Genomic DNA, 14206 nt, shown 5'->3' with positions numbered 1-14206 from the left:
GCACGCGGGGGTGGGGGGGGTTAAGCGCACCAGTCTAGACGACCCTACTGGTCTTTGAAATAGCCTGAACCGTGCACGGCGGCGACTTGGGGCACAGAACCGCACTCGGGCAGCGACTTGGGGCACAGAACCGCAGTCGGGCAGCGACGTGGGGCACAGAACCGCACTCGGGCGGCAACTTGGGGAACCGAACCGCACTCAGGCGGCGACTTGCGGCACAAAACCGCACTCGGGCGGCAACTTGGGGAACCGAACCGCACTCGGGCGGCGACTTGCGGCACAGAACCGCACTCGGGCGGCGACTTGGGGCACAGAACCGCACTCGGGCGGCGACTTGGGGGACAGAACCGCACTCGGGCGGCGACTTGGGGGACAGAACCGCACTCAGGCGGCAACTTGGGGAACCGAACCGCACTCGGGCGGCGACTTGGGGAACCAAACCGCACTCGGGCGGCGACTTGGGGAACCGAACCGCACTTGGGCGGCAACTTGGGGAACCGAACCGCACTCGGGCGGCCACTTGGGGAACCGAACCGCACTCGGGCGGCAACTTGCGGCACAGAACCGCACTCGGGCGGCATAAAAAAGTCATCGCCGCATTCGGCGGCACCTGAAAGTCCGGACCGCGATCAGCGGCATTTGGAAGGCGGGGCTGCGGCAACAGCAAGAGCCACCACGCGCCGCAGCTGTGGGAGTGGGGCCAGGGACGATCGCGGGTCCGTCGCAGCTGGCCTGTAATCTGGCGACACGGCAGTGGAGTCCGATCGCGGCCGCGAAGCTGCTGTCGCCAGAAGCACTCCGATGGCGACCGCGGGTCCGGTGTCGCGGCAGCGAAGTCCGATGGCGACAGTGGAGCCGATCGCGCTGGAACCTGCTCGGACGATGGACGGGTGTCGCAGTGGGAGCTAGTGGTGGAGGGAGGTCCAAGCGCTGGTCGCTGTAGTGGTCGGAGCATTCTGTCACGGATCGGAGTGTGGAAATGGAGCAGGGCGACCAAGTGCAGTTTGGACCAGGGTTTATTGAAACAAACTCAAATTAACAGACTCGGTACACTGACATAACTGACTAACGAAACCAACAACAGGAACCAAACAGAGACGTGAGACAAGACAGGAACCAAACAAACCCCATGACAGTAAACTTCATCAATGCTCCGACAGGGAGTAACACACAGACAGGACTTAAATACGTGACAGGTAACAAGAGGCAGGTGAGTATGATCACAATAATCATGGGCACACAGGAGGGGAGGGGCGAGCACACAGACACACGGACATGAGCACACAGACATGATCGGGGATGAGTCGTGACATCATCTTACTGACTATGTCATTGTCAGAGCATCACAAAACCCATGATGGATTCAGAGGCCTGCTGGACAGATCACCGCCTGATACGATCCACGATGTCCATCGGACTCAAGAGGAAGAGGAGACTGCAAAAGAAGCTGAGCCGAAAGACTAAACCTAGAGACCCTGAACAAAACTGCCGCCCTGCAGCTGTTTCGGGCCTCTCTTGGAGAAAGCCTCAATCAGGAATACCCTGAGGACATTGAAGAACACTGGAGCCTGCTCAAGTCTTCCATCCTCGACACCTGCCGTGCCGCTCTCGGGTACAAGGCCAGAAAGCATCAGGACTGGTTTGATGACAACGACACATAGATAGAACAGCTCATATCCAAGAAAAGGGAAACCTTTCGTGTCTCGCAAAATGACATCACCTGCACAGCAAAGAGACAGGCTCACTCCAGAGCCAAGGCTGACGTCCAGAGCCGGGTGAGACAGATTAAAAACTCCTGGTGGACAGAAAGGGCACTGGAAATCCAGAGTTTGGCAGACTCTGTTGACACCAGAGGCTTTTTCAGCGCTATTAAGGCTGTCTACGGCCCAAGCCATCGCGGCCAAAACCCCCTACGCTCTAAAGACGGGCAGGAGCTGTTGAAGGACAATGAGTCAACAAACAACCGGTGGAGAGAGCACTTTCAGGAACTCCTCAACTGTGACAGCACAACTCAGTCAGATTTCCTCAGTCACATCCCTCAGAGTCCCATCAGGGAAGACATGGGTGACCCTCCCACTTTAGCAGAGGTCCAAGATGCCATCAGGACCCTGAAGAACAACAAGGCCTCTGGGCCAGATGGGATCCCAGCTGAGGTCCTAAAGGAAGGTGGAGTAGAGCTCCAGCGCCACCTCCATTCATTCTTTCTGAAGGTCTGGGAAAAATAAGTACTCACCTCGGAGCACAGGGATGCTCTGATAGTGACCATTTTCAAGAAAGGGGACAAAGCGGATTGCGGAAACTATAGGGGCATCTTTCTCCTTTCAACAGTTGGCAAAGTACTTGCTCGTGTTCTTGCCAATCGCCTGCTGCCACTGTCTGAGGAAGTTCTCCCAGAATCGCAGTGCAGTTTTCGCCCATCTAGAGGCACTGCAGACATGATTTTTACAGCACGCCAACTCTCGGAATAATGCCGTGAGCATAAACTGCCTTTGTTCATGGCTTTCATAGACCTGACAAAATCCTTCTGAGGTATGGTTGCCCGGATAAATACGTCAGAATTCTGCGTTTATTACATGACGGAATGACAGCCACAGTGCTCAACAACAGCTCCTTGACTGAGCCTTTCACTGTAGAGACAGGGGTCAAACAGGGATGCATCATTGCACCCACCCTGTTCTCTGTCTTCATTGCCCCCATACTCCACCTCATCAACGAAGAACTACCACACGGAATCCCAATTTGGTACAGAACTGATGGCAGGCTCTTCAACCTTAACAGGTTCAAAGCCCAAACCAAGATCAGAACCACCACGGCCGTGGAGTTTCAGTATGCAGACAATAATGCCATTGCAGGACACTCTGCAGAAGACCTCCAGGGCATCCTGAAATCCTTCGCTAAGGCATACAGAGCCCTGGGTCTGACCGTGAACATCAAGAAGACCCAGGTGCTACATCAACCCCCACCCAACCAGTCATCTAGTCCGCCCATCATAAATGTGGACAACACTGCACTTGAATATTTTCACCACTTCCCCTACCTCGGCTGCCTTCTCTCCTCCAAAGCGGACATTGACTCTGAGGTCAACCATTGCCTGAGCTGTGCCAGTGGAGTGTATGCCAGACTCCAGAAAAGAGTCTTTAAAGACAGAGACCTCCGGGTTGACACCAACCTCCTGGTTTACAAAGCTGTGGTTCTCCCCACCTTACTTTATGGGGCAGAATCATGGACAACCTACAGCATGCACCTAAGAGCTCTTGAACAACACCACCAGAGAACCTTGAGGAAAATACTCAGGATCAAATGGGAAGACAGACGCACAAACATCAGCGTTCTGGAGGAAGCCAGGATACCGAGCATCACCACCTTAATAATGCAGCACCAACTCCGATTGATAGGACATCTCATCCGCATGGCTGACACCCGCCTCCCCAAACAGATGTTATACTCCCAGCTGGAGAGAGGTCCGCGAGCCCCGGGCGGGCAGAATAAACGTTTTAAGGACAACCTCAAGACCAATCTCAAGAAATTCCAAATAACATCTCAGGACTGGGAGCGCATCACCTTGAACAGGAACTGCTGGAGGGTAGCGGTGCAAGAAGGTGCAGCACATCATGAAAAGGAACTCCATGTCCTAAAAACCAAACGACAACTCCGTAAGGAAAGACAAAAACATTCTCCAGCACGACCACAACCACTCACCACTTTCCCCTGCCCAAACTGCACAAAAATATGTGGATCCCGGATCGGCCTCTACGCCCACCTGCGGACCCACAAGTAGACGACCCTGAGACGACCTTCTGCCACCCGAAGCCTCCGCTCATCCAATTCACACCTTCTCCACATTCCGAAAAACAAGCTGCGCACCATGGGCGACTGGGCCTTTTGCCATACAGCCCCTACACTGTGGAACTCCCTCCCCGACCACCTAAGAGCACCCCAATCCACTGACTCTTTCAAAACTGGACTTAAAACTCACCTCTTCACCTTAGCATTTCCGTAATTTCTCTCACATCTTGGTTGTCGTCCAGTTGTTTTATACTTGTCCTTGTTTTGTTTTCTTGTTTTTTATTTGCCATGTAGCACTTTGAGATTCCCCCGAATATAAAGTGCGTTATAAATATAATTTATTATTATTATTATTATTATTATTATTAAGAAGACAGTCATACTCGTCCCGAGTGACCGCCGATGATGGTGTGCATGTGTGTGTGTGTGTGTGTGTGCGTGCGTGAGTGCGCGTGTGTGCATGCGTGTGTGTGCGTGCGGGTGCGTGTGTGTGTCTATTCCATGCTGTAATGGTTAGCACTCTGGACTCTGGAATCCAGTGACCCGAGTTTTAAGTTTCAGTAGGACCTCAAATATTTGGTCTAATAGTATTTGATAAAGTAATCACGTTTTCCGAGATACAACGTCAACTGGTGGAACTAACTTTACTAGATCTTGGATGGTTCGAAAGCAAATGCTCTTCTAGATTACCGTGTAATGTTGGCATGGTGTGATTGTGAGCACTCTGAATCTAGCAATACAAGCTCAGGTCTTGCTGGAAGTTCCAATTTGTAGTCATTTACCTGGAACAAAAATTTCAGTACATTGTGTACAGCACTATGAGTGTGTAATCACTGCTTCCAATAATTTTGTCAATTTCGTAAAATGAGCGCCTTAGATAGTGCATTGTGCTCAGAAAAATTATGCTCCTCCTTCCATCACTGCCAGGGTTCCATGGTGTAATGGTGAGTACTCTGGACACTGAATCCACCAATCTGAGGTTTGAGGTCATATGCAAAAGTTTCATTCGTATGCAAAATCAATTTCAAGATTTTTTTTTGTAAATCATTGGCTGTTCAGATCAGCAATATCAGTTAAATATATCATATAGCGGACAGACACAATGATATTTGAAAAGTGAAATGAAGTTTATAGGATTTTCAGATTTGTCAAGAAGAATGGTGAAATATACCTTCAACCAGAATCCACACTCATTGGAAGCTATAGGAAATATCTAGAGCAGTGGTTCTTAACCTTGTTGGAGGTACCGAACCCCACCAGTTTCATATGCGCATTCACCGGACCCCTCTTTAGTGAATTTTGTTTTGTTTTGTATTTTCAAGACAGAGATGTTTTTACTGGTGCACAAAATGAGCCGTGCATAAACATCACCTTGTTCAAAGAATAACACCAACACAATGCATGAATTCACGACAAATGACATTCCAGCAAATCAGTGTGACTTCTGCTGTTGCCTTTGCGAGACCAGTTCAGATATGCAGATATATAAATCAGGTGTGTTCGGACCCCTGCAGTGGAGGCTCTACCGAACCCCTGAAACCGACTCACCGAGCCCCCAGGGTTCGACCGAACCCAGGTTAAGAACCACTGGTCTAGAGGCTGTTATTTCTGCAAAAGGAGGATCTACTAAATTTATGTACCTGCCTACTTTTGTTGAAATAATGATTGCACACTGTCTGCAAATCCAATAAACTCATTTCACTTCTCAAATATCACTGCCGCCATCCACCGTGTATGGATTCGGGCTAGCGCCCAAGATTCAATTGGACTAGTTGATCAACAGCAATGTTTTAAAGTAGGGCTCGTCGGGGAGTCGACCCAAGGATCTCCCACACCCAAAGGGAGAATCATACCCCGAGACCAACGAGCCACAGCAAGAACTGGCAGACTATGTAACGTTGGCTTGTCAAACGCTCCACATAATGATAGATACCGATGTTTGCAAGAAGAGCTCGTCCGGGAGCTAAACCCGGGCAATCATGCACCCTAAGCAAGAATCATGCAAGAATCATTCCCCTGTACCAATGAGCCTCATAGTGGACAAGCTGACCCCGTTACATTCCGATTGGTAGCCCATGTGACATGGACCTGAAGACTGAATGTCAGTGATTAATGGAATAAATGGAATCTGGTTGGCCTGAGGCTCCTAATTCCTTCACTTCAGGCCCTAACGCTAACTCTAAAACCCTAACAATAACCAAACCCTAATAATTAACCCCTAACCTGCTAACTCGCTAACAGTAACCCCCTGACCTTTAACCCTCCCCTTTAATGCTCCCCCTAAAGGTAGTGCCCTCTAAACTTGAAGGCAGGCATATATGAACCAGACCAGCAGATTGTCCCATTTCAGTACTGTTTTAGAAACCTTTACAAATGGTTAAAATACACATACCGTTTTTTCCCATGTATAATGCGCCCCCATGTATAATACGCACCCTAAAAATGGCATGTTGATGCTGGAAAAAAGCCTGTACCCATGTATAATACACATCTAATTTTTATGATTTTTTTTTTTTTTTAAGTCCCAATGATCGTCACACACGCAGGGAGGCAATGGGTCCCATTTTTATAGTCTTTGGTATGGTCTTAACTAGGCTGGATGTAATTTTTTTTGTTGGCGTTCATTTCTCCGACTGCCCGTAAAGGCACCACCGCGATCAGTGCGCACATGTGAAAAAGGCGTGCGGACGTGAAAAAGGCGGCTCTGTATGGGAGAGACGTTGAAGAGGAATAAAAACACCCTTGGAAACCAAAACTTGCCCCTCGTCGTGACTCGGAGCCGCAACAAATGTTTCGGATTTGTGTAGGGTACATTGTGACAGCAAACGAGCAGGTGATTGAGCAAGCGTCTGATACGAGAGCATTGCAGTCGTATGGAGCGCGTTTGAAGTAAACAGCAGAGACGAAAGGAACAAGGCAAAGTGTTGTGAAATAAAATATTACCTGTAATACGCATTTTGTTATTTGCTGATTGAAACTGCTAATTAAACTGTGAATTGAAACTAATAGGAAGAAAACAACTCTCGCTCTTTATATAGCTGACGTGTCTTGCGCATCCGTTCTGCGCATCGGATCCATAGTGCGCATGCGCAGTCATACTGCCTCCGTATGACGTCCGGTCCGCGATGGAGATTAAAAAACAAACAATATTTGACAATAACACACCATCAAGGATTGCACCATCGCATCAAACGATGTCGTCAATTATGAATTTTACTAAGTGTGTTGGGCAGGATGGCTGAATGCGATGCGCGATTGACAACAAACAAGAAGAAAGGTGATTTCAAGTTTTATTTCGAGAGAGATTTGTCATGTCTCGTCCCCAGTTTTGCTATGTGTCTAGGTTGCCATAGTTTCTGTTCGCGTCGCCCCTCCCTTCCTGTGTCACCTCAATCAATGTAACGTGTTTCGTATTTAAGTCCTGTCTGCCCCTCGCTCACCGTCGGATCATTGCATGTGTTACTGTCATGATGTCTGTTTGGTTTCTGTTCTTGTCTTTGGTAATGTCACCCTGTCTTTTTGTTCCACGTCTTTGTCGGTCAGTCCTGTTGTTGGTTTTCTTGTACCATGATTTTCTTAAAAAAAATAAATAAATAAAATAAAATTGTACCCATGTATAATGCGCACCCCAGATTTTAGGACAATAAATTAGTTAAATTCCGCGCATTATACACGGAAAAAAACGGTATATGTTAAAGTTAAAAGTTAAAGCCGCAATGATCGTCACACACGCATCTGAGTGTGGTGAAATTTGTCCTCTGCATTTGACCCATCCCCGTGTGATTTTGATCCATCCCCTGGGGGAGAGGGGAGCAGTGAGAAGCAGCGGTGCCGCGCTCGGGAATCATTTGGTGATCTAACCCCCCAATTCCAACCCTTAATGCTGAGTGCCAAGCAGGGAGGCAATGGGTCCCATTTTTATAGTCTTTGGTATGGTCTTAAATAGGCTGGATGTATTTTTTTTGTTGGCGTTGATTTCTCCGACTGCCCATAAAGGCACCACCGCAATCAGTTAGGTTCAAATGAAAAGTGCGGACATGTGAAAAAGGCGTGCGGACATGTGAAAAAGGCGGCTCTGTATGGGAGAGAAGTTGAAGAGGAATAAAAACACCCTTGGAACCCAAAACTTGCCCCTCGTCGTGACTCGGAGCCGCAACAAATGTTTTGGATTTGTGTAGGGTACATTGTGACAGCAAACGGGCAGGTGATCGAGCAAGCGTCTGATACGAGAGCATTGCGTTCGTATCGAGCGTGTTTGAAGTGAACAGCAGAGACGAAAGGAACAAGACAAAGTGTTGTGAAATAAAATATTACCTGTAATACGCATTTTGTTATTTGCTGATTGTATTAAACTATCACATTCATTGTCAGTCAAGAAGAGAAGAGGACTATTCGCATCGGATCCATAGTGCGCATGCGCAGTGATACTGCCTCCGTATGATGTCCAGTCCACGATGGAGATTAAAAAACAAACAATATTTGACAATAACACAGGTTTCTGTTCCTACCTTTGATAATGTCACCCTGTCTTTTTGTTCCACGTCTTTGTCGGTCAGTCATGTTGTTGGTTTTGTTAGAGAGTTATGTTAGTTTACCAAGTCTGTGTTTTGAGTTCCTCCAATGAACCCTGGTCCAAGCTGCACTTGGTCGCCCTGCTCCTTTCCACACTCCATCCGTGACAAGATTTTCATCAAAAATTGTTGTACCATGATTTTCTTCAAAAAAAAAAAAAAAAAATTGTACCCATGTATAATGCGCACCCCAGATTTTAGGACAATAAATTAGTTAAATTTTGGCATTATACATGGAAAAAAACGGTATGTTTGCAAACTGCCGAAAGCACATTTCCCTTTATTCCCTCTCATGACGTCATTTATGAGGTCATCACCCGTTACTCTAGCAAGCAGCGACCAGCACACTGTCGGTCATTTCTTCCCTCCGCGGCTCATGTTGAGTCACCAGGGTATCTTGGCCATTCGGTGACAACGGGTCAACGGTTTTCTCGATCAAACGAACAGTGAGTGATCTAAAACATGGAATACAGCAACAACCGCATAAAATCATTATTGTAGTAAAAATAGCCACAGCAACAAGCACAGACATGATGAGGCCTTTCCAGCTTCCGAACGTTTTCATCCAATCAGACCAAATATCGGTGCGTACACCTGAATGATCTTTCATCTTTTTAGTCAGTGTCCTTAGTCCTTCCAACGCCCGGGTCAGTCGGCCCCCTGGTGCCGCGTTGTTGGGGATGAAAGTACAACATGCATCACCAAACATTCCACACACACCATGTTCTTTAGCCAATAGCATGTCCAACGCAATTCTATTTTGGAACGACATCAAAGACGTCGCAGCCAATTGTTCATGGACTGCTGCAAATGATTCAGTTGTATAATCACCCAGTCGTTGGACATTGTCATGAACGTAATTAATAAAGTCTACATTTTTATTGGGGGTGATCCATAAGAAAATGCTTTCGAATCCCGAGGACACTTGATTAACGAGTTTATACTTATCTGGTACACCCCGGGGCACTCCTATAGCGTCAATATATGTTGGATCGTTGTCGCTCAACCATGGGGGCAAAACGTCTCTTTGTGGCTCGCTTCAGGAGCCCCGCCAGTGGGGAATCCATGTTCCAATTGAGATTCTGTATTTCAATGGGGACAACCACTACAGGCATTATCAAAGACACGAGGGAACAGATACCTGATGCATCCTTCGGCAAGCGATCATATAATTTGTTGTCACCACACCACAACAGGATGTCACTGGTCTTCCTCTGCTCCTTCCATCACTGCTAGTTGAATTCTGGCATGTCCTGTTATAGCTTAAAACAAGTGAATTTGGAAAAAAAACTTTTTATATCACAATTACGAATTGGAACCTACTCACCCATTTCATTTCTATTTTACCACTCCCTACTCACCCATTTCACCTACGCACCCATTTCTATTTTACCACTCCCCCTTTGACGCATTCACCCAATGTGTCCTTACGTATCAAAACGAACCTGCAAAGCGTCCCCTCTCATCACCACACTCATTGTAGCCAGGCTCGCGGAACCTCTAGCTCCCATCTGGGCCCCGGGACCGTCACTCCAAGTCCCTGAAAATTGACCGTCCACCACACACTCGGCAACACAAACAAAAATCATCGCACTCCTTTCAGTGAGCTTATAGCCCTGCTGACAGCGGACATTTGTACACACAATAACAGACATCAAGTGTCAAAATAAAACAAGTCATAAAATGAATCGTGGCGCCCGCGGATCATGTCCTGAAAACCATGTCATCAACAAGTTTATCATAAAAACCAAAAGGACAAGGGTTAACATATTCTTATAAATTTCTTATAAATCTTATAAAACGGACGCAATCGACAACCTGCAAGAACGAAAACAAGTTACGCAAGCAACGCGCAATCCGCTCCTTGGCTGGTGGCTGTTGCTGCAAAAAAAAAAATTAAACAATTAAGTCACACAGAAAAACAAAGCAGAGCGTGCTCTTGTCGCAAGCAAGCTCAAGCGTCAAACATTTGGTCACTGTCCACCTAGTCCGTCACCCTGTCGGGTGAGCTCAAAGTCGTCACACGTGAAATCGTCCAAAGTCTTGATGTTCGATACTAGTTCTGTCTTGTCTGACCATATTACTGAAATGGGCCTTCTCCATTGCACTGTTTTGTTGTCGATGGTGACCATGATTGATCCTAAACCCATATTTAGTCCAAAATTAGCCCTGATCAATCTTGCTTTTTCCAATCTGTAGTATCTTTATATTTTTCAGGTGAGAAGAATGTTATCCTCTGCTGTGATCACATCACCCGAGCCTTGAATTATGTTAACCATTCACAATACACAAACACCACACCACAAGCACAGACTTGACATTCATACACTATTACAGACAAACTGTCATCCCACAACACACACATAAACCCCATACAATATTAAATTGTAAAAGAAACCCTCCCTACGCAAAACTTTCTCCTCAATTAAAATTTCCCTTTTTGATTTTTAAATCCAAAGTTAGTATCTAATTGTCTGGTCTCCTGTCCTCTCGTCGTTTGCCAATATGCATAATGCTGGAACATGATTTAATTCCCCATTTAGTTTGCTCACATCTCACACTTAGACTATTTGACACTTTGTGTTGAGCTGTAACTTCAATATTTCCACCTTCCCATATTTCTTCCACTAAACCGTTCCATTTTGCTTTCAGTTTAAATTTATCCCTCCAAATAACTACCTCTGGCAAAGAACCAACAATTTATAGAGCACTCCCTTATACAGTTACCTTGTTCCTTCATTCATCTCCTCACAAGCATAACTGACCCTCCTAAAAAAATAATGATACCAAAAATATTGTTTAAAAACAATATACACAGCTTCCTCCTGCCACTTACACTATCACCTTGAAGATTATCATTCTCATTTTTGTTGATGCCAATTCGTAGAATTAAAAAGCAATGCTTACTCTTGATAATAGAGCCACGCTATATCACAAATTTTGAAAACCTTCTTCCACGTTCCCCCTTTGTACATATCAAAACCAATTAGAAATATTTTTGCTGTCATGATCATCATTGTGGCCCCCACACTTATTGTTCCTGTACTTTAAATTGTCATTTTTTGTACATTTGAAGCCCTTTGAGACTTGCTTGTGGGCTATATAAATAAACTTGACTTGCCTTGACTTTATTATTATTCAACTTCTTCTGCATTCTTCTGCCTCTTTTTTATTTATTTATTTATTTTAGCTTAACTACTTCTACAAATTCATCTGATTCACTTCACACCACTTTTAACACATTCCAAATATTCATGCCAAATATTCTAAATATTTCCCCGGTAGAAGACCCCGGGGACGACCCAGGACGCGCTGGAGAGACTATGTCTCTCAGCTGGCCTGGGAACGCCTTGGGATCCCCCGGGATGAGCTAGATGAAGTGGCTGGGGAGAGGGAAGTCTGGGAGTCCCTCCTGAAGCGACCCGACCCCGGATAAGCGGAAGAAGATGGATAGATGGATATTCTAAATATTTACGGTTTTTGAGAAATGTACAAATTTTAAGCCAATATTTCACCATTCATTCTTCATGGCACATTCAATATTTCTCATTTTCTTCCACATAATTCCTCCAATTCACCTTCTTTCACTTTCTAGATTAAAATTTCACATTTTCCCTTTTAACATTGCGGTAAAATCTTGCAAAATTTCCTTTTTACCTTCTAATTTCTAATAAATTTATTTCACTGACTCAACCCATTTCAATTTTTTAACTGTTCATCTTATGCCTACCTATTTAAAAACTTCCCACTTGTGAAAAATTTCAAATTTTCAACTTTAAAATTCACGCCCAATTTTACCAAATTCTTTCTATATTTTCATCCATTTTCTGACCAATTCAACACATTCCAAATTTAAACATAATCTTGTAGCATTCCCCGAATTCTTATTCAGCCTCTTCGCCTTCACACACAAGTTCTCCAGAAATTACAAATTCTAGTTATTATTGTTAATCCTCCGTGACCCTCGTAAAGACAAGCCACACCAGTAATGGATGGATGGATGGATGGATTGTTAATCCTAACCCTAAATGCCTATCATAAATTGCCATTTAAATCAATTGTCGCAAGGGTCATGTCACTGTATTTGTTATTTAAAGCCCTACTGTATCCTTTTTGAATTAGGTAGTGCCCTGTATTACTATTTTGCTGACTATCCAAAATGCCAACGTTCTTATGGCCCCTCACCCCTTCAAGCTCAAATATGCATCCTATAAGTTGAATTCTGTCGTTTTGATAAAGGTCAATTAAGTTTAGCAATTCAGCCTTCTGTTGCCCGAATCCAAATTTTCACCGGTCCAATTATAAAATTTCATTATTTCAATTAGATTCATCATGTCTTCGAAATGCTATGTTACATATAGAAATTTATGATTCAAATGATTTAATTTCTATCGATCAATGTCCACTTTGCAAAGTTTCTGATCACGCTGTCGTATGATTTGTTATTATTAGTGCATCTTCACTGTCCATATCTATGTATTTTGTTTTTTATCCCCGTTTCAGTGTCAATAAGCAGCCTTATTATTCAAAATTCCTCTGATATGTCCGCCCCAGCACCCAAACACACTTCCATCCCTTTTGTCCCACACTCCACCAACTTTGTAATGATTCAGCAGTCTTTAGCAATGTGTCCAGTTTGACTTCATGTGACTCGTGCAAGTCTTTAGCAGCCAGCAGCCTCTCCTCTTAGATTCTCATGATGAAGATTCAGGGCTGGATCGTCCGCCACTCTCAAATGTGTCCATCTTGCTCTTGTTCTTTCAGTCCATTTTCTTTTTGATCTGCAACTGTGTGTATTCCACCAACTGTATGGTTCTTGTCCTGTGAAGAGCTGTGCTTGCCCCCTTCAAGCATGGTAATAGTTCCTGTTGTTCTCTCAAAGGTATCTCATGACCAGGGACAGTCCTCTGTTGATTTTGAGACAGCCAGTGGAGTAACAGGACTCAGTTCAGGAATTGTTCCACGCGCTAAGGCAGAACACACAAATTTCACAAAACTATCTTCGTGTTATCAGTCTTCCTGTGTAGTATTTGTTCCTTACACCCCAAATGTTCCTATTAACATTTTGTATCCTATCAGTTGCGCACACTCATCATCTTACTATCAAGCCGCCCATATCAAATGCTTTTTTTTTTCCTTCTGAGTAATCCATCCACCCTACCCATTAACACGGCTAAAATCCTCGTTCCAGTGTTTATCATCAAATAAAGTTCCGAAATGCTTTGTAAGCGCATTAATGTTGACGCCACGATCCGGCCAGGCCCACGCGTCCCGCTGGCCCCCACCCCCGCCGGTATAGCGCCATTCCACACCTTGGAGCCCACCGGGCCCCCTCCTTCTTGAACATTCTCTGATCCATGCCGTCTTCCTCCTCACACGCCCGCACCCACACAGGGTGTGCACATAAACACACACACACCGAGCGCGCACACAACCGCACATACACACACGCATCCGCACGCACGCACGGCAATACACAAAGTGCGCACACAGAGCTCAGACGAACGACGACAGACTGACACAAACTTTACAGAGATTACACACGAACACAGAACACACAGACAAAGGGATTAGAATCCATCTCTCATGTAGCTCACGATTTGCGCTTCCACATCAGCATACATTCCTTCAATCTCACTCTATTCATACCTCTCATCGCACACACACTCCCCCCAATTTGGTTGCACATTTTGGATATTTTAGCGGTCTGATCTCTCACAGGAGGAACTGTTACCACCGGATACTTTTTGAGGAGGCCTCACTTCTCCTCGGGGATCTCAAAATCACCGCACCCTTGTCCGCCATGATGAAGCACTAGCTCCCTGACCTATCCTTAGTACAAAAGTCAA

Source organism: Syngnathus typhle, unplaced genomic scaffold (assembly GCF_033458585.1).
Source record: "Syngnathus typhle isolate RoL2023-S1 ecotype Sweden unplaced genomic scaffold, RoL_Styp_1.0 HiC_scaffold_28, whole genome shotgun sequence".
Classification (NCBI taxonomy): Eukaryota; Metazoa; Chordata; class Actinopteri; order Syngnathiformes; family Syngnathidae; genus Syngnathus; species Syngnathus typhle.
This window is presented reverse-complemented; position numbering follows the sequence as displayed.